This window comes from Muntiacus reevesi, chromosome 22 (genome assembly GCF_963930625.1).
Source record: "Muntiacus reevesi chromosome 22, mMunRee1.1, whole genome shotgun sequence".
Taxonomy (NCBI): domain Eukaryota; kingdom Metazoa; phylum Chordata; class Mammalia; order Artiodactyla; family Cervidae; genus Muntiacus; species Muntiacus reevesi.
The window spans coordinates 16,647,997-16,670,127 of record NC_089270.1 but is presented as its reverse complement, the minus strand read 5'-3'; the positions used below and the strand labels follow the sequence as shown (position 1 = coordinate 16,670,127).

At 40.9% G+C, this 22,131-nt stretch overlaps 1 pseudogene; it reads right to left on the bottom strand.

The window, feature by feature from the left end:
* Nucleotides 1-17,254: 17,254 nt before the first annotated feature.
* LOC136152696 (serine/threonine-protein kinase 24 pseudogene) lies at nucleotides 17,255-18,903 on the bottom strand (annotated as a pseudogene).
* Nucleotides 18,904-22,131: the final 3,228 nt, after the last annotated feature.

Genomic DNA, 22,131 nt, shown 5'->3' with positions numbered 1-22,131 from the left:
AAAATAGAGTTTTCTATTTTTAAAAATTTTTATCAGAGTATAGTTGCTTTACTCTGTTGTTAGTTTCTGCTGTATAGCAGAGTGAATCAGCTGTATGTATACGTATTAATATATTTCCTTTTTAGTGGGTGGAAGACCTAAGCACACATTTCTCCAAAGGAGACATACAGAAGACCAAGAAGCACATGAAAAGTGCTCAACATCACTAATTATTAGAGGAATTCAGATAAAAAACTGCAATGAGGTAGCACCTGACACTGGTCAGAATGGCCATCATCAAAAAATCTACAAATAATAAATGCTGGAGAGAGTGCAGAGAAAAGGGAAATCTTTTACACTGCTGGTGGGAATGTAAACTGATACAGTCATTATGGAGAACAGTATAGACTTTACTTTTTATAACAGTTTTAGGTTCACAGCAAAATGGAGCAGAAAATACAGAAAGTTTCCATATACTTCTTGCCCCAATATATGCATAGCCTCCCGCATCACCAATATCTCCTGCCAAAGTGGCACATATCAATACATTACAATCAATGAACTTATGTTGACAAATCATTATCAGCCAAAGTCCGTAGTTTATAAGTCCATAGTTTTTATATTTTACACTAGCATTCACTTTTGGTAGTATGGATCCTATGGATTTGGAAAAATGTATAATGATTTATGTCTACCATTAGAGTATCACACAAAATAGTTTCACTGTCCTAAAAATCCTCTGTGTTCTGATTCTTCATCCCTTCTTATCCCCCAGTTCCTGCAACCATGGATCTTTTAGTGTTGCCACAGTTGTGGCTTTTCCAGTTTATTGTATAGTTGGAATCATACATACCACAGTTGGATTTTGCACTTGGCTTTTTTCACACTGTATAATTCTCTGGAGATTCATCCAGGTTGTTTCATGTGTGCACAGTTTCTTTTTTTTTTAATTGCTGGCAATATCCCACAATTTATTTAACCATTCATTTGCTGAAATACATCTGAGCTGATGCCATTTCTGACTGTTATCAGTAAATCTGCTTCATATTTTTATGTACAGGTTTTTATGTGACTGTAAATGTTCCTTTCTCTGGGATAAAGGCCAAGGAGTACAGTTGTTGGACTGTATGATATTTGAGTGCTTAGCTTTTTAAAAATTAAACCTTTTATTTTGTATTGGAGTATGACTGATTAACAATGTTCTGATAGTTTCAGGTGAGCAGCAAAGGCGTTCAGTCATACATATACATGTATCCATTCTCCCTTAAGCGTCCCAGGAGGCTCAGAGCTAAAGAATCCATCTGCAATATTGGAGACGCAGTAGATGCATGTTTGATCTCTGAGCTGGGAAGATCCCCTGGAGGAGGAAATAGCAACCGACTCCAGTATTCTTACCTGGAGAATCCCGAGGACAGAGGAGCCTGGCAGGCTACAATCCATAGGATCGCCAAGAGTCAGACACGACTCAAGTGACTGAGTTCGCATGCATGAACACATTCTCTCCTAAACTCCTCTCCCACTGAGGCTGCCACATAACATTGAGCAGAGTTCCCTGTGTGACACAGGAGGTCCTCTTTTGTTACCTGTTGTAAATAGCAGAATGTACCTGTTGATTTCAAACTCCCTAACTAGTTTTATAAGAAGCTGCCAAATTGTTATCCAGGATGACTGAATGATTGTAACTCCACACACTATGTATGAATGATCCAGCTTCTAGCCTTTGGTGTCACGTTTTAAAATTTTAGCCATTGTGATAGATGTGCAGTGAAATTACCTGGTAGTTTATTTTTTTTCCGTATTTTTTTCTTTTTAAAATTGAAATATATTGGATTTACAATGTTATGTTAGTTTCAGGTATACAGCAAAGTTACGGCAAAAAGAATCTGAAAAAGAATCTGAAGAAAAGTGTGTATATATATTCTTTAGCCATTATAGGCCATTGGTTAATACAAGGTATTGAATATAGTTCCCTGTGTTACACAGTAGGTCCTTGTTGTGTATCTATTTTATATATAGTAGTGTGTATCTGTTAATCCCAAATTCCTAATTTAGTTTTAATTTGTATTTCCTTAATGGCTGATGATATTAAAAATTTTGCCTGTTTGCCATTTATTTATTCTCTTCTCATGGGCTTTCATGGAGAAAAATTTTAAACTTTGATGAGATCCAGTTTATCAGTTTTTCTAAGAGCTTGTGCTTTTGGTACCAATTCGAAGAACTCTAACTACCTCTAGATTCCAAATAATTTCTGTGTATTTTTTTTCTAAAAGCTTTACAGCTTCAGGTGTCATATTTAAATCTGTAATCTACTCTGAGTTAATTTTTTATACTATGATTTACTTTTAATTAATTTTTGTATAAGTTAAGACATTTAAACAAAGGTTTATTTTTCGTTGCCAAGGGATGTCAAATTGTTGCACAATCATCTGTTATGAAGGCTATCCACTGAGTTGCTTTTGTAACTCTGTCAAAAATCAGTTAAGCATATTTATGTGGGCCCATTTTTGGGTCCTCTATTTTGTTTTATTGGTCTATGTGTTTCTAACTGAAAAAGTCTCTTTTTGTGATCTAATTTGATGAGTGTGTTTTAAGTGAACTCAAAATGACTTATTTTTAAGATCAGTAGTTTATGGTCAAAAACATTTTTCATGTTTTTAAAAATTAAACTGGTAAATCCAAGAAGCTGAGAAAATGAAAATAACTAAATTTATTGGGAGTGTATTATTTGCCAGAACTACTCTAAGTAATTTTTTCTTGTATTATTTAAGTTGCACAACAACCCTAAGTTGTAGGTACTATCCTTATTTTATAGATGATGATACTGAAGCACAGAGGAGGTAAAGGTTATATAACTCTCAAGTCAGAATATGCCCTGTGACTCTGGAGATAGGACTGTTATTCACAGGGCTTGACAAGTTCTTACAGAAAGTATATATTTATACCTTGAAGGATCCCAAGTGATATTTCTCATGAAATCTATCTTTTAATGCTGTTATGAAAGTTTGCACTTATATTTTGCTGACAAGCTGACCTACCATAAGAATAAGGATGTAGTTTAAAAACAAAATGTGTCCACCTAAATAATTTTCTGAAAGATATCTTTGAATGATGTTTAAAGACTTTATTTTCCCTTGCTACTTGATGAAATTTAGTTTGATAATATCCACCCATTTTTATACAAGTTATAATCAGAAGCCATAGAAAAAAAGCTTATTATCTCTGGGGCTCTAGACAGTATATTGACCTACTGGGGTTACTCCGTGGTTTTATTTGATCACACCTTGGATACATAGAAATTGTTACATTAATCTTTTTGAAAGGTTAGACTTTTTTAATAATGAAAAGAAAAGTGACTTTTCATTGAGCAGATATTTAGTAAAAATTTTATGAAACTCTTTAAATTAATTCAATGAGTTGAATTGTCAGTATTATTGTCAAAATGATTGTATTGCAAATATTGTTGTTGTTCAGTTGCTAAGTTGTTTCTGGCCCTTGGTGACCCCATGGACTGCAGCACACCAGGCTTCCCAGTCCTTCACCATCTCTTGGAGTTTGCTCAAACTCATGTCCATTGAGTCAGTGTCTGACCATCCATAACCCCCTTCCCCTCTTGCCTTCAATCTTTTCCAGCATCAAGGTATTGGAGCTTCAGCATCAGTCTTCCAATTAACATTCAGGGCTGATTTCCTTTAGGATTGATTGGTTTGATTTCCTTGAAGTCCAAAGTACTTTCAAGAAAATATTGTTATTTTCTTAAAAGATAACTCTTTTAATGACTCTTTTTGTTATTTTCTTATTGCTACCAAAGTATTTTCTTTCACTTTCATGGTGGTGCTGACATAAGGCATTTTTCTATTATTTTATACTAGAGATTTTGGCAGACCAATTAATGACCCTAGCGATGTCCATATCCTATTCCCGGGAGCCTGCTACCTTATATGGCAAAAGGGACTCTGCAGTTGTGATTCTGTTAAGGATTTGGAGATGGGAAGCTTATCCAGGTTATCCTGGGTTGTGTGCTGCTGCTGCTGCTAAGTTGCTTCAGCCGTGTCCGACTCTGTGCGACCCCATAGACAGCAGCCCACCAGTCTCTGCCGTCCCTGTGATTTTCCAGGCAAGAACACTGGAGTGGGTTGCCATTTCCTTCTCCAATGCATGAAAGTGAAAAGTGAAAGTGAAGCCGCTCAGTTGTGTATGACTCTTTGCGACCCCATGGACTGCAGCCCACCAGGCTCCTCCATCCATGGGATTTTCCAGGCAAGAGTACTGGAGTGGGGTGCCATTGCCTTCTCCGTGGGTTATGTGGGAAGGCCCTAAATGTAACCACAAGAGAGCTCATAAAGAGAACGTGGAGAGGGACTTCCCTGATGGCTTAGTGGTTGAGAATCTGGTGGCCAATGTAGGGGTCACAGGTTTGATACCTCTGGGCAGGTCCCGTATGCTGTGGAGCAGCTAAACTCGTTCACCTAAACTATTGAGTTTGTGCTCTAGGGCCCACAAGCTGCAACTGCTGAGCCATGCTCTGCAACAAGAGAAGCCACTGCAATGAGAAGCCCATACACTGCGACTAGAGAAAAGCCCACAAGCAGCAATGAAGATCCTATGCAGCCATAACTAAAAAAAAAAAAAACGAAATCTGTGAAGAGGGCTTTGTGAAGGAATAAATGTAATGATGGAAGCAAGAGACTGAGGTGATTCAAGAAAAGAGTCATGAGCCGAGGAATTCAGATGACCTCTAGGAGCTAGGAAAAAAACAAGAAAACGGATTCTGTCCAGAGCCTCCAGAGGAAATCAGCCCTTCCAACCCCTTGACTTTATTTTATTTGTTTATTTATTTATTTTTTGAGGTTTTACTTTTCTATTTTTAATTAATTAATTTATTTTAATTGGAGGCTAATTACTTTACAGTATTGTAGTGATTTTTGCCATACACTGACATGAATCAGCCATGGATTTACATGTGTTCCCCATCCTGAACCCCCCTCCCACCTTCTTCCCCATCCCACCCCTCAGGGTCATCCCAGCCCTGAGCACCCTGTCTCATGCATTGAACCTGAACTGGCGATCTATTTCACATATGATGATATACATGTTTCAATGCTATTTTCTCAAATCATCCCACCCTCACCTTCTCCCACAGAGTCCAAAAGTCTGTTCTTTACATCTGTGTCTCTTTTGCTATCTCGAATATAGGGTCATTGTTACCGTCTTTCTAAATTCCATATACATGCGTTAATATACTGTATTGGTATTTTTCTTTCTGACTTACTTCACTCTGTGTAATAGGCTCCAGTTTCATCCACCTCATTAGAACTGAGTCAAATGCATTCTTTCTAATAGCTGAGTAATATTCCATTGTGTATATGTACCACAGCTTTCTTATCCATTCATCTGCTGATGGACATCTAGGTTGCTTCCATGTCCTGGGTATTATAAACAGTGCTGCGATGAACATTGGTGTACACATATCTATTTCAATTTTGGTTTCCTTGGTGTGTATGCCCAGCAGTGGAATTGCTGGGTCTTATGGCAGTTATATTTCCAGTTTTTTGAGGAATCTCCACACTGTTCTTCATAGTGGCTGTACTAGTTTGCATTCCCACCAACAATGTAAGAGGGTTGGTTCCCCTTTCTCCACACCCTCTCCAGCATTTATTGTTTGTAGACGCTTTGATAGCCATTCTGACCAGCATGAGATGGTACCACATTGTGGTTTTGATTTGCATTTCTCTGATAATGAGTGATGTTGAGCATCTTTTCATGTGTTTGTTAGCCATCTGTATGTCTTCTTTGGAGAAATGTCTGCTTAGTTCTTTGGCCCATTTTTTGATTGGGTTTTTCAGTTTTCTGGAATTGAGCTGCAGGAGCTGCTTGTGTATTTTTGAGATTAATTCTTTGTCAGTTGCTTCATTTGCTATTGTTTTCTCCCATTCTGAAGGCTGTCTTTTCACCTTGCTTATAGTTTATTTCGTTGTGCAAAAGCTTTTAAGTTTAATTAAGTCCTGTTTGTTTATTTTTGCTTTTATTTCCATTACTCTGGGAGGTGGGTCATAGAGGATCCTGCTGTGCTTTATGTCAGAGAGTGTTTTGCCTATGTTTTCTTCTAGGAGTTTTATAGTTTCTGGTCTTACATTTAGATCTTTAATCCATTTTGAGTTTATTTTTGTGTACGGGGTTAGAAAGTGTTTTAGTTTCATTCTTCTACAAGTGGTTGACCAGTTTTCCCAGCACCACTTGCTAAAGAGGCTGTCTTTTTTCCATTGTATATTCTTGCCTCCTTTGTCAAAGATAAGGTGTCCATAGTGAAGTTGCTCAGTCGTGTCCGACTCTTTGCGACCCCATGGCCTACCAGGCTCCTCTGTCTGTGGGATTCTCCAGGCAAGAATACTGGAGTGGGTTGCCATTTACTTCTCCAGGAGATCTTCCCAATCCAGGGATTGAACCTGGGTCTCCTGCATTGCAGGCAGATGTTTTACCATCTGAACCTGCATGGATTTATCTCTGGGCTTTCTTTTTTTCTTATTTTTGGGCTTTATATTTTGTTCCATTCATCTATATTTCTGTCTTTGTGCCAGTACCATACTGTCTTGATGACTATAGCTTTGTAGTATAGTCTGAAGTCAGGCAGATTGATGACTCCAGTTCCATTCTTCTTTCTCAAGATTGTTTTGGCTATTTGAGTTTTTTTTTTTGTATTTCTATACTAATTGTGAAATATTTGTTCTAGTTCTCTGAAAAATACTGTTGGTAGCTTGATAGGGATTGCATTGAATCTATAGATTGCTTTGGATAGTATGTTAATTTTCACTATATTGATTCTTCGCATCCATGAACATGGTATATTTCTCCATCTACTTGTGTCATCTTTGATTTCTTTCATCAGTGTTTTATAGTTTTCTGTATATACGTCTTTTGTTTCTGTAGTTAGATTCATTCCTAAGTATTTTATTCTTTTAGTTGCAATGGTGAATGGAAATGTTTCCTTAATTTCTCTTTCTGTTTTCTCATTGTTAGTGTATAGGAATGCAAGGGATTTCTGTGTGTTAATTTTATATCCTGCAACTTTACTATATTCATTGCTTTTTTTTTTTTTTTAAATTTAAATTTTCATTTTTATTTTATTTATTTATTTTTTTTCATTGTTTAGCTCTAGTAATTTTCTGGTGGTGTCTTTGGGGTTTCTATGTAGAGGATCATGTCATCTGCAAATAGTGAGAGTTTTACTTCTTCTTTTCCAATCTGGATTCCTTTTATTTCTTTTTCTCCTCTGATTGATGTGACTAAAACTTCCAAAACTATGTTGAATAGTAGTGGTGAGAGTGGGCACCCTTGTCTTGTTCCTGACTTTAGGGGAAATGTTTTCAATTTTACACCATTGAGGATAATGTTTGCTGTGGGTTTATCATATATGGCTTTTATTATGTTGAGGTATGTTTCTTCTATGCCTCCTTTCTGGAGGGTTATTTTTTAAAATAAAAAATGGGTGTTGAATTTTGTCAAAGGCTTTCTCTGCATCTATTGAGATAATCATATAGTTTTTATCTTTCAATTTGTTAATGTGGTGTATCACATTGATTGATTTGTGAATATTGAAGAATCCTTGCATCCCTGGGATAAAGCCCACTTCTAACTCCTTGACTTTAGCTATGTGAAACACATTTCAGACTTCCGAACTCTAACACCAAAAGAGAATAAATTTATGTTGTTTTAAGTTATCAAGTTTATGGTTACAGCAACTGTAGAAAGCTACAATTGTTATATACACAGGTAGAGTGATGGAATATTGCAAGTGTGATTTGAATCACGTTGAAACCAGAAATTCCTGAAATTTAGCTTAAGGTGTTTTGTTGATTGCACTGTTATTTCCCTTTTGTTACACATATATTTAAGAAGGTGGTCTGCTCCACCTCTGAGGCCAGGAAAACCAGTGAAAGGAGAGCCCATGGGATCATATCCAAGGGAAAGATTGGCATAGCAGACAACAAGGACAAGCCAGGGAGGAACTTTCAAGATGGCAGTTCAGGGGAAGACTTCTTTATGATGAGTCAAAAGTCTTAAGCAGGAAGAAACCTAAAGGGAAAAGTAAAGATGGAAGAGAAAAACAAACTAACAGAGCATGGGTGGAGGTAGAAGTTGAGCTAGGCAAGGTTATAAAGAGTGTTAGTTGTTCAGTCCTGTCTCAGTCTTTGCGAACCTGTGGACTGTAACTGGCCAGACTCTTCTGTCTATGGGATTCTCCAGGCAAGAATACTGGAATGGGTTGCCATTTTCTTCTCCAGAGGATCTTCCCAACCCAGGGATCGAACCCGGGTCTCCTGCATTGCAGGCAGATTCTTCACCATCTGAGCCACCAGAGAAACCCTGGTTATAAAAGTTGGTGTTAATTAAAGACCCACCATAACAATAATGGAAATGGCTCAAGGTTGCTCTCACTTTCACTTTGATCACCTAGCAGACAACTATGTAAATTAGGTCCATCAGAAAAGTACATAGATGAATGTATACAGTTACCTGATACAGTTACCTGATACCAGGAATCCCTTGTTCCTGAAGGATCTGCCACCTAGCTCCTGTGATCAGTGTTGCCCATGGGGAATTTGAAAACCACCAGTTCAGAGGAGATGTGAAGCCTCAGACTGTTCTCTGCCTTTCAAATACTTAGCTTGAAGGTGGGGACAAGATAACATCATTGGTCCACTTACTGCTAGTAAAGACATTCTTGCCTGTGCCTCAGTCATATATTTTTGTATTTTATTTTTTGTTGCATTTTGGGCCTCTAGCAGACCTGGGCCTGACCTTCCACCTAAGACTTCTAAGGGTTAAAGAATAATATTTAATATAAAATCCACTTTACAGTCTCATTTTTAAAAACAATTGAGTTCATTTGGTTGTAGCTTTCCTCCTTTATTTACCCATGAGGGGACAAGGATCCACTCACTTTTGAACTTGTCTGGAGTTCTTGTCAGGTTAAAAAGGAAGGTTGAAAACCCTCTAGGGGTTGAGAGGGAGACGAAGACAGAGCAAGGGGTAACACCAAGGATGTCTTGCTTCTTCTTTCCCAGGGTATCCACGGGGAACTCTCAAGCCCCTTCTCACAATCTACTTGGTACCAAACTACCATGACACTGTCACAGTAGATTAGACTTGGACCTGAGGATGGAAGGTACTCAGTGTAGTACTAAGAGAGCAGCCTGACATTATCAGGCTTCCTATGGAGGATAAGTATGAAGTCTACTTAGAAGAGCCCCATGATTGAGGCCAAGAGGATATAATGTGGGGCCTAGAGATGCTAAGAATGCTTTAGGAAAACAGTGGTATTTTATCAGATACCAGTACAGCTGACCTAAGATATCAGGTGAAATAAAGGACATTTTTCAAGGAGGTGAGGAAGATTTGAAAAGCAGAAACAAGAGTATATCAGATATCCCTTATCGTGGTGCCACAATAATAAGAAAGGTCCCCAAGATTTAGATCAAGCAGAAAAGGGAGGACCTACACAAGTGGTCCTTGAGAACACACCCCCAAAGGCTAATCAGAAAGAACCTGCATTATTCTTAAAGACTGAGATAACTTCGATGGTCAAATGAAAGTTTTTGTTTTGTTTTGCTACTGTATAGGAAGGAGGGTTGAATATGAATAAAGTTAGCTATAAAATAAATTTACATTAATTTCTTTTTGCACAATTGAGTGGGAGGTTGCATATTTTGACCTTTATCACCCAAGGTTAGTCCTATAACTTGTGTTTTTAAATCCACTTTATCTGCTCCAGGACTGTATGCTTTACCTTCTGTCTTCTTTCTTTCCTCTCTGTATTTAGTTATCTCAAGATTAGTCATCATTGACTTCATACTTGTTAAACCTAGTGCTCTTTCTATAGTCCTTTTTGATATGATTTCTGTGTTGGTCCCAGGACTAACTGTCCCCAGATTCCTTCTCATTCATATCCTGATCTGTATTGTAAGCTGGGTCTGAGCCTTCTCTGTGGTGTGTGTTTTCCATTTCCCATATGACTTACTTGTGACTGGGCTGAGACGAAGGGAGGCAAGGACTGAAGACTATATGGGAACTTTTCTGCTAATTCCAATATGTGAATCATCTCTGGGTCTGATTGTGTTTTTTATTCCTTGGTTTTCAGACACATTTTATTGTTTTTTTCCAAAGGTGTATAAATTGGATGTTTGCATTATGTTACAATGAACTGTCCGCTGTCATCCTTAGCACCAACCTAAAACATGTTTCTTAATGATTGCATAGCACTTCACTTATAGAGAACAGACTTTAAATATTGATTAAGACATGGAAGCAAACCAAACATCTGTCAACAGATAAATGGATAAAGAAGAAGTGGGCTACATACACAATATGGTATTACTCAGCTATAAGAAAGAATCTACCTGCAATGTGGGAGACCTGGGTTTGATCCCAAGATTGGGAAGATCCCCTGGAGGAGGGAATGTCTACCCACTCTAGTATCCTTGCCTGGAGAATTCCATAGACAGAGGAGCCTGCAAATTTGACTGAGTGACTATCACTATCACTATAAAAAGAATGAAATAATGCCATTTGCAGCAACCTAGATGGGCCATATCTCTAGATGGCCCTAGAGATGATCATAGTAAGTGAAAAAAGTCAGAAAGAGAAAGACAAACATCATGTGATATCACTTATATGTAGAATCTAAAATATGATACAAATGAACCTAGTTATGAAACAGAAACAAATTCATAAACATAGAAACCAAACTTATGGTTACTGAAGGGGAAGGAAGGTGGGGGAGGGATAAAGTAAGAGTTTGGAATTAGCAGATACAAACTATATATAAAATAAGCAACAAGGTCCTACTGTATAACACAGGGAACTATATTCAATATTCTGTAATAAAATATAATGGAAAAGAATATGTATATATAGATGTATAACTGAATCACTTCGCTGTACACCAGGAACTAACACATTATAAATCAACTGTTCTCCTATAACAAATGTTGATTGGCTAAATGAATAGATAGAAATATGCGGTGAGGTAATAGAGACACTGTCTTCTGAAAGAATGATTAAAATCAGCTTTTTGCTAAGATTATGACACCCTGCTGAGAGTCACTCTCTGTGCTACTTATGGAAGAGTGTTATATACCCAGGTGTGTTAATGTAGAAAAAAGGTGAGAAGCATTGCACTTTGAAAAAGAGAGCTTCCTGTACAGATCTGATCCTTGACTCATTGGAAAGAGTAACAGGACTAGACTGAAAAGTAAATTCATTCCCAAATAGTACAGTTGTGGAGATAATTTCTCAAAATTTTCCTTCTAAGTATCCATCAGGGCAGAGGAATGCAAACATATACATCTGGGCCTGAATTGGATGTAACAGTGATATGGTTCAGGAAGCTAATCTACCCTACACTGAGAGTTTATTTTTAGAATGAATTTAAAAGCAGATACTCTGCTTGTGTGCTTGTTTTACCAGAAGATCTTCTGCTTTGAATCATGTTGATGTTCTCAATGCTTGGCCTGAGTTTTACTCTGAGGCTTTGTCTATCCGTAGCCGCGCTGTTCCCCAGCAGCTGCTCTACTTTCTTCCTTCTTCTTCCTTGAAAAGGACAAGACTAGGGTATAGACGGACAACTTGCTGGGAGCAGATCTCCCTCTAAGAGAACATTTTGACAGAGAAAGAGAGCTTGAGGCCGTCAGTTCAGTTCAGTTCAGTTCAGTCGTTCAGTCATGTCCGACTCTTCGCCACCCCATGGACTGCCCCACGCCAGCCCTCCCTGTCCATCACCAACTCCCACAGTTTATTCAAACTCATGTCCGTTGAGTCGGTGATGCCACCCAACCATTTCATCTTCTGTTGTCCCCTTCTCCTCCTGCCTTCAATCTTTCCCAGAATCAGGGTCTTTTCAAATGAGTCAGTTCTTTACATCAGTGGCCAAAGTATTGGAGTTCAGCTTCATCATCAGTCTTTCCAATGAATATTCATGATTGATTTCCTTTAGATTTGACTGGTTTGATCTCTTTGCAGTCCAAGGGACTCTCAAGAGTCTTCTCCAACACCACAGTTCAAAGGCGTCAATTCTTTGGTGCTCAGCTTTCTTTATGGTCCAACTCTCACATCCATACATGACTACTGGAAATACCATAACTTTGACTAGACAGACTTTATTGGCAAAGTAACGTCTCTGCTTTTTAATATGCTGTCTAGCTTGGTCATAACTCTTCTTCCAAGGAGCAAGCGTCTTTTAATTTCATGGCTGCAGTCACCATCTGCAGTGATTTTGGAGCCCAAGAAAATAAAGTCTCTCACTGTTTCCATTGTTTCTCCATCTTTTAGGATTTGCAGTAGCTCAGCTGGAATTCCATCACCTCTATTAGCTTTGTTTGTAGTAAAACTTCCTAAGGCCCACTTGACTTTGCACTCCAGAATGTCTGTGTCTAAGTGAGTGATCACACCAGCATGGTTCCCTGGGTTATTAAGATCTTTTAAAATATTTCTTCTGTGTATTCTTGCCACCTCATCTTAATATCTTCTGGTTCTGTTAGGTCCATACTGTTTCTTTCCTTTATTGTGCCCATCTTTGCTTGAAATGTTTCCTTGGTGTCTCTAATTTTCTTGAAGAGCTCTCTAGTCTTTCCCATTCTGTTGTTTTCCTCTATTTTTTTGCACTGATCACGGAGGAAGTCTTTCTTATCTCTCCTTGCTAGTCTTTGGAACTCTGCATTCAGCTGGGTATATCTTTCCCTTTCTCCTTTATCTTTAGCTTCTCTTCTTTTCTCAGCTATTTGTAAGGCTTCCTCAGACAACCATTTTGCCTTTTTTGCATTCCTTTTCTTGGGGATGGTCTTGATCACTGCCTCCTGTACAATGTCATAAACCTCTGCCCATAGTTCTTCAGGCACTTTATCAGATTTAATCCCTTGAATCTATTTATCACTTCTATTGTATAATCGTAAAGGAATGGATTTAGGTCATACTTGAATGGTCTAGTGGTTTTCCCTACTTTCTTCAGTTTAAGTCTGAATTTTGCAATGAGTTCATGATCTGAGTCACAGTCAGCTCCTGGTCTTGTTTTTGCTGACATGTAGAGCTTCTCCATCTTAGGCTGTAAACAATATAATCAATCTGATTTCAGTATTGACCATCTGGTGATGTCCATGTGTAGAGTCATCTCTTGTGTGGTTGAGGCCATCAGGTGCTTATAATGAGGGGCAGGAGAGAAGGGTTTGTATGAGGAGGGGAGAGGTCATTCTAAGATTAGCATGGATTCTCTTGGATTTTCTTCTTAGTCTTAGACATCCTGATGTCTTATAATTTGGGATGATACTGCTTTTGATTAATATGAGTCAGGCTTCTGCCATGGCTCAGCGGTAAAGAATCTACCTGCAGTGCAGGAGCCGCAGGAGACATGTGTTTGATCTCTGGGTTGAGAAGATCCCCCTGAGGAGGAAATGACAACCCACTCCAGTATACTTGCCTGGAGAATCCCATGGACAGACAGACAGACTGACCCTACAGTCCATAGGGTCACAAAGAGTTGAACCCAACTGAAGTGACTTAGCAGCAGCAGCAGCAATATGTCACATCTTTTCCCTTCAACATTCTGAATGCCTCCATCATCCTGCTATGACCCTGCCAGAAAGAGAAAATAGGATCTTGCTAGGTAACCTGTGTGTCCCGCCCTCAAATAGCAACTGGAAATCTAATTGCAGCTTCACCATCTGCTGTGATGCTGTGAGAGTGGTCCCAGAGGACAACAGAATGTCACGTATATGTTCCTTTTATTAAGGCTGATATAACTTGCTGTGCACATCAACTTTGCTCTTACCAGCTATGTGCAATCTCATTTAGGAGAGAAGTGCTGAGATGGGGGAAACAGAAGCATGAAATACACTGTAAATCTGATATGCAAATTTTATCACAGTTGCATTATTTGCTAAAGTTCATTTTGAGGCACTCTGGGATGTGATTAATTTTAAGGGCAATACAGGATGTTGTCTACTGAATTTAGAGGCCCTGTGGGATAAATGAACTTGCCTGTTTTTGTATTACCAAGGGAATTTTTAATGTAAAATGGAAACATAACAGTTAGAGTAGAACATTATAGTGTCTTATTTTTACAGGGGCATAAACTATACTTAGAGATGAGCTTATAGGATTAACGGGCCTCCTGCAGCATAGGTCAAGCTAATAAAGTAAAAAGATGTTAAGTTTTGTCTATTTGTACTTTTCAGTGCATTACAAGAATGCCTCGTACATTTGGATAGAGGATTCTCTTCTTTATTTCATTCTTTCTGTATATCTATCTTTTCAAACTCTTCCAGATTTCCCCAGTCATAACTTCCTATTTCCTTATCAAAATTTATACTCCATAATCTGCAACAATTATTTGGCAATTGGTCTTATGTTATTTTAAAATCGCTATTCAGATTATGTATTATTGCACAGCTAGTGTCTTTTCTTACTAACTGGATTATAAGCTTTCAGAGAGCAGGGACTATGGTTTCCTTTTTGTATTACCCAAGGCTTCCCTGGTGGCTCAGACTGTAAAGAATCTGCCTCCTAGGCAGGAGACCCAGGTTTAATCCCTGGGTTGGGAAGATCCTCTGGAGAAGTGAATGGCTACTCACTCCAGTATTCTTGCTTGGAGAATTCCATGGATGGAGGATCCTGGAGGGCTACAGTCCGTGGGGCTGCAGAGTTTGGCATGACTGAAAGACTAATACTTTCACGACACTTTTACTAATGTTGTGCTCAATAAATGTTTGATTGAGTTTCAATTTTAGACATACCTTGCTTTATTGCACTTTTACTTTCTTGCACTTCACAGATATTGCATTTTTTCCGAATTGAAGGTTTGTGCCAGCCTTGTATCGAGCAAGTCTATCAGTGCCATTTTTCCAGTAGCATTTGTTCACTTCACATCTCTATGCCACATTTTGGTGACTCTTGCAATATTTCAAACCCTCCACCAGCAGAGATTATGGCTTGGTGAAGGCTCAGATAATGATTAATATTTCTTAGCAAGAACCTATTTTAAAATACTTTGTTTTTTAGACATGATGCTATTGCACATTTAATAACGTACTTTTATATGTACTCAAAAGCCAAGGCATTCATGTGACTCATTTTATTGCAATATTTGCTTTATTGTGATAATCTGGAGGTGAACCCTTAATAGCGAAGAGACGTGTATATGGCACATTTTTAAAAACGAATACAACAAAATGGGGTTTCAAAATATAAAATTACTCAGGAGCCAGGTGTATGTTGTCAGATTATTTTCCTGTTCACGGATAACTACCCATGCCAATTCATTTCATGAGTATTGCTGAGAATTTAGCTCTTAAGTGCTTTTGTGTATGGTGGCAGAGAGCATGAGTAAATTTGTGTTTTAGTTCATGAAATCATTTTATATTTACTCTGGATACACAGAAAGACATATTTCCCGGTATCTCCTTGAACCTAAGCACTGTTGTCACTGAGCTCTTCTAATGGAAGGCGAGTGAAAATGACACACACTTCCAGGCCTGGAGGTAGAAGATTCCCTCTGCAGTCTTCTCTGATTTCCTCCCCTAACTAGAGAGTGGGAAAGGGAGGCTTTTGATATGGTGTAACACAGAATAGTAATATCCTGAGTCCTGAGCTGACTGCTTAAAGAAGCAGTCCAAGAAATCTCACGACTAGGAAGTTTACCTCTGGATTTTCTGAGTGAGAACATTGTTTTATTGTATAAAGCTGATGAGACATTGAGGTTGTCTGTCACAAGTTCAGTTCAGTTCAGTTGCTCAGTCGTGTCCGACTCTTTGCGACCCCATGAACCGCAGCACGCCAGGCCTCCCTGTCCATCACCAACTCCCAGAGTTTATCCAAACTCATGTCCACTGAGTCATGTCCACTGAGTCAGTGATACCATCCAACCGTCTCATCCTCTGTCATTCCCTTCTCCTCCCACCTTGAATCTTTCCTAGCATCAGAGTCTTTTCAACTGAGTCAGCTCTTCGCATCAGGTGGCCAGTTTGGAGTTTCAGCTTCAACATCAGTCCTTCCAATGAACACTCAAGACTGACTTCCTTTAGGATGGACTGGTTGGATCTCCTTGCAGTCCAAGGGACTCTCAAGAGTCTTCTCCAATACCACAGTTCAAAAGCATCCAGTTAATGTTGGATAATACGTGTAGAAAAATCAGTGATAGGGATTGAAAGGTTAAGAGCTGGAACTAAAGGAAAGCAAATGAAAGGAGAGAGGAATGGAGGTTGGAACCAAATAAAGCGGTCCTCAGTTGGACTCCATGGGAGGGATGATCAGAAATAAAATGTTATTGGAGATGTTAATGGCAGTGGGAATTTTAAGACTGAAGGTGAAAAGTATTTTTTAAATAATTTTTTGGAATGTTAATTGGAAGATAATTGCTTTACAATGTTGTGTTGATTTCTGCCATGTATGAACATGAATCAACCATAGGTATATATCTATCCCCTCCCTCTTAAACCTCCCTCCCACCCCACCCCCTACCCCACCCCATTAGATTGTCACAGGGCACCAGATTGAGCCCCATGCATCATATAGCAAATTCCCACTGGCTATCTGTTTTACTGGAGAAGGCAATGGCAACCCACTCTAGTATTCTATGGTATTGTATATGTTTCAGTGCTACTTTCTCAGTTTGCCCCCCTCTCCTTCCCCCGCTGTGTCCACAAGTCTGTTCTCTATGTTGGTGTCTCTACTGCTGCTCTGCAAATAGGTTCATCAGTACCATTTTTCTAGATTCCATAGATATGCATTAACATGGGATATTTGTTTTTATCTTCCTGACCCACTTCACACTGTATATAGGCTCTAGGTTCAGCCACCTCTATAACTGATTCAAATTCATTCCTTTTAATGGGAAGTGCCAAATATTTCATTAAACTTTTTATTTTATAATGTAATACTTGTTCCATATAAAAGAATATATGTTGCTATTTAGTCATTAAGTTGAATCTGACTCTTTTGTGACCCCATGGACCATAGCCCACCAGGCTCTTCTGTCCATGGGATTTCCCAGGCAAGAATACTATAGTGGGTTGCCATTTCTCTCTTCAGAGAGTATTCCTGATCCAGGGATTGAATTCAAGTCTACTAAATTGGCAGATGGATTCTTTACCTCTGAGCCACCAGGCAAGCCCAAAAGAGTATATAGTCATGTTTAATTTTTGAAGTGTAATAATAAAACGAGCCCTGTGGGCCTATCAGTCTTAGAATCAAAAGGATATCTTTTTTTTTTCTTTTTTTTTTTTTTTACATTTCAGGGTTTATTTTTGTTTTCAAAGACACTTTCCTTGATATGTGCACTATGGTTAAAATTAAAAACGAGAATAATAAAATAATCGCTTGGAGGAGCTGGCCTTCCCCCACCCCATCCGGAGTCCATCAGGCCCCAGGCCAGCAGGAAGGGCCGTGGCACCCTGGACAGGCGACCCTGCGGCGGGAACGGCCCCCCGATGGTGCGCCTCTTCAGTGGAGTCAGCAAAGGCTCTCGTTGAGTTTTGAAAAGGAAGAGGGTGAAGAAGGAAAAAAATAAAAGGAAAAACAAAACCCCAAATGCCAAAGGGATTTCAATGGGATGAAGTTCCTCCACCACTTAGAGAATATCTCTGAAGCCTCTGCACCAGCTGGGCCACCATGGTGTCCGAGATGCCGGGGCAGGCCTCCTCCGCCAGGTAGATGGCCCCGCGCAGCTCCTCGATGGACCCCAGGTTGCCTCCGCACGCCTGGCTCTTCTCCTTCAGCTCTGCAAAGAGCGGAGAAATAATCGTAGATAAACACTGAGAGAAAGGCCTCTTTGGGATGTCTTTCATCTTGTTTCTCTCCAGGTCCGACGGCTGGAGCGCTCCATTCTCCAGACTCTTTGGATCCTTCTCCCGGATCGTGAAGATCCAGTCCCCCGAGTCGCTGCCTCCAGAAGCCTGGCCGTCCGTGTTCGTCTCCGTGTCTGAGTCTTCCGAGCTGGAGTCTTCGTGGCTCTGCTCAGCCTTCCACCTCTTGTACCTGTCGATGAGCTCGGTCAAGTAGGATGTTTTCTTTGCGTTGCGGATTATGAACTTGTGCTTCAGTAACTCCTTAGCGGTGGGTCTAAAGCTCGGCTCCTTGTTCAAACAGGCCTCCACAAACTCCTTGAGGGGTTTGCTGTAGTTCCCTTCCAGCGTCGGGGGGTTGTTCTTTGGGATAAGGAATAGGACCTTCATGGGATGCAGCTCGGAATGCGGCGGCTCCCCCTTGGCCAGCTCGATGGCCGTGATGACCAGGGACCAGATGTCGGCCTTTGAGTCGTAGGCCGACTGCTTGATGACTTCGGGCGCCATCCAGAAAGGGGTGCCCACGAAGGTGTTTCTCTTTATCTGGGTGTCGGTCAGCTGGCCCGCCACTCCGAAGTCCGCCAGCTTCACCTCCCCGTGTTCAGAGAGCAGGACGTTGGCAGCTTTAATATCTCTGTGAATTTTCTTCTCCGAATGCAAATAATCAAGTCCTTTCAGTATTTCTCTTAATATAGTAGCAATCTGGGTTTCATCTAAAGGGCCAGGTTCTAAGAGGTCCAGTGCAGAGCCCCCACCAAGATATTCCATTATTATCCACAATTTAGTGTCCTTCAGATAGGATGCATAATATTTGGTTATGTAGGGACTGTCGCACTGACTCAGCACTGTGATTTCCTGCTGAATGTCCTCGATCTCATCTTCTGCCTCCTCCAGGTCAATGATTTTTATGGCGACCACTTTCTGAGTCCGATTGTCAATGTCTTTGAACACCTCGCCGAAAGAGCCCTTTCCGATTTTCTCCAGTTTGGTAAAAAGCTCTTCTGGATCAGCTTTTAGGTTCTGCATGCCGGGCAGGCCCGACTGCACCGGGGAGTGAGCCATGGCGGTCAGGACTGCCACTTCCTGGGACGGGACGGCCGGGCCGGGGGCGGGGGGTGGGGGGCCGGCCGGCCGGAGCCCGAGGAGGCCACCCTAGCCCCCTGCGGGTCCTGGGCCAGGCGGCGGGCTCAGGGGCGGACGGCGGGCCTCGTCTCCATGCACCGCGCCGGGGAGGGGCTGCGAGGAGCGCGGGGCCTCCCCGCGAGTGGCCGCCGCTGCAGCTGGGCTGGAACCGGGCGGCCTGGGCCCGCGCGCTGGCGCCTGGAGCTGGAGTGGGGCGCGCACCAAAAGGATATCTTTTTATTGAAGCTGCATCTGTATGGGTAATAGAAGAAAAAATGAAATGGGTAAATGAAGGAAAAAACCAAGTCCCAGGAGATAGTATACTAGGTGATAACATTTTTATAAAGTTCAAAAAATTGTAGCCAAATAATCAGATATTTAGGGATACATACATGTCTGTTTCCAGTTGGCATGCTATGGTCAGTTCAGTTCAGTCACTCAGTTGTGTCCGACTCTCTGCTACCCCATGAACTGCAGCATGCCAGGCCTCCCTGTCCATCACCAACTCCCAGAGTCCACCCAAACCCATGTCCATTGAGCTGATGATGCCATCCAACCATCTCACCCTCTGTCATCCCCTTCTCCTCCTGCCCTCAATCTTTCCCAGCATCAGGGTCTTTTCAAATGAGTCAGCTCTTCGCATCAGGTGGTCAAAGTATTGGAGTTTCAGCTTCAACATCAGTCCTTCTAATGAACACCCAGGACTGATCTCCTTTAGGATGGACTGATTGGATCTCCTTGCAGTCCAAGGGACTCTAAAGAGTCTTCTCCAATACCACAGTTCAAAAGCATCAATTCTTCGGCACTCAGCTTTCTTTATAGTCCAACTTTCACATCCATACATGACCACTGGTATTTTACCCTAAATCACTGGAGGACAAGTTGTGAAATTTAACAAGGGAAGAGTGATACATACATTGGACTGTGGCTTTACTTCCCAAGGTGTGTTCTGTGGACCTGCAGCTTGGCATAACTTTGGATCTTTTAAGAAATGGAGAATTTCAGCACCAAGGAGGACACTGAATCAGAATCTGCATTTTTAACCAGCTCCTATAAAGGACAGAGATGGTAGGGACCTAACAGAAGCAGGAGTTATTAAGAGGTGGCAAGAATACACAGAAGAACTGTACAAAAAAGGTCTTCAAGACCCAGATAATCACAATGGTGTGATCACTCACCTAGAGCCAGACATCCTGGAATGTGAAGTCAAGTGGGCCTTAGGAAGCATCACTACGAAGAAAGCTAGTGGAGGTGATGGAATTCCAGTGGAGCTATTTCAAATCCTGAAAGATGATGCTGTGAAAGTGCTGCACTCAATATGCCAGAAAATTTGGAAAACTCAGCAGTGGCCACAGGACTGGAAAAGGTCAGTTTTCATTCTAATCCCAAAGAAAGGCAATGCCAAAGAATGCTCAAACTACCACACAGTTGTACTCATCTCACACGCTAGTAAAGTAATGCTCAAAATTCTCCAAGCCAGGCTTCAGCAATATGTGAACTGTGAACTTCCAGATGTTCAAACTGGTTTTAGAAAAGGCAGAGGAACCAGATATCAAGTTGCCAACATCTGCTGGATCATCGAAAAAGCAAGAGAGTTCCAGAAAAATATCTACTTCTGCTTTATTGACTATGCCAAAGCCTTTGACTGTGTGGATCACAATAAACTGTAGAACATTCTGAATGAGATGGAAATACCAGACCACCTAACCTGCCTCTAGAGAGACCTGTATGCAGGTCAGATAGCAACAGTTAGAACTGGACATGGAACAACAGACTGGTTCCAAATAGGAAAAGGAGTACGTCAAGGCTGTATATTGTCACCCTGCTTATTTAACTTATATGCAGAGTACATCATGAGAAACGCTGGGCTGGAGGATGCACAAGCTGGAATCAAGATTGCCGGGAGAAATATCAGTAACCTCAGATATGCAGATGACACCACCCTTATGGCAGAAAGTGAAGAAGGACTAAAGAGCCTCTTGATGAAAGTGAAAGAGGAGAGTGAAAAAGTTGGCTTAAGGCTCAACATTCAGAAAACTAAGATCATGGCATCTGGTCCCATCACTTCATGGCAAATAGATGGGGAAACAGTGGAAACAGTGGCTGACTTTATTTTTCTGGGCTCCAAAATCACTGCAGATGGCGATTGCAGCCATGAAATTAAAAGACGCTTACTCCTTGGAAGGAAAGTTATGAACAAACTAGACAGCATATTGAAAAGCAGAGACATTACTTTGTCAACAAAGGTCCATCTAGTCAAGGCTATGGTTTTTCCAGTGGTGATGTATGGATGTGAGAGTTGGACTATAAAGAAAGCTGAGTGCCGAAGAATTGATGCTTTTGAACTATGGTGTTGGAGAAGACTCGAGAGTCCCTTGGACTGCACGGAGATGCAACCAATCCATCCTAAAGGAGATCAGTCCTGAGTGTTCATTGGAAGAATTGATGCTGAAGCTGAAACTCCAATACTTTGGCCACCTGATGTGAAGAGCTGACTCATTTGAAAGGACCCTGATGCTGGGAAAGATTGAGGGCAGGAGGAGAAGGGGTTGACAGAGGATGAGATGGTTGGATGGCACCACCGACTCAATGGACATGGATTTGAGTAAACTCTGGGAGCTGGTGATGGACAGGGAGGCCTGGTGTGTTGCGGTCATGGGGTCACAAAGAGTCGGGCATGACTGAGCAACTGAACTGAACTGAACTAGGTGATTAGTGCACACATAGTCATATATTGAGAACTCATATTTGAGAAGCTCTGAACTCCAACATACTCTCCATAATCATTTTTTCTCTTCTCTTGAATTGGCTCCATATATACTTCATAGATGGTACTCATCAGATAGTTCCACATGGAGACAAAACAACGGGGTAGGAGGAACTCTTGTCAATGGAGCACCTACCTAGAAATACAGATAAATTTACGGTTAGCCTTCCTTTCTTGGTGCTTCCCTGGTAGCTCAGAATCCCTCTGCCAATGGAGGATCCACAGGAAATGTGGATTCTATCGTTGGGTGGGGAAGATCCCCTGGAGGAGGGCATGGCAACCCACTCCAGTATCCTTGCCTGGAGAATCCCATGGACAGAAGAGCGTGGCCGGCTATAGTCCATGGGTTGCAAAGAGGTGGACACAAAGGAAGCAACTCAGCACGCAGGCATCCTTCCTTTCTCATCCCCCACTCGCTGATTCTCTGTTATAATCAGG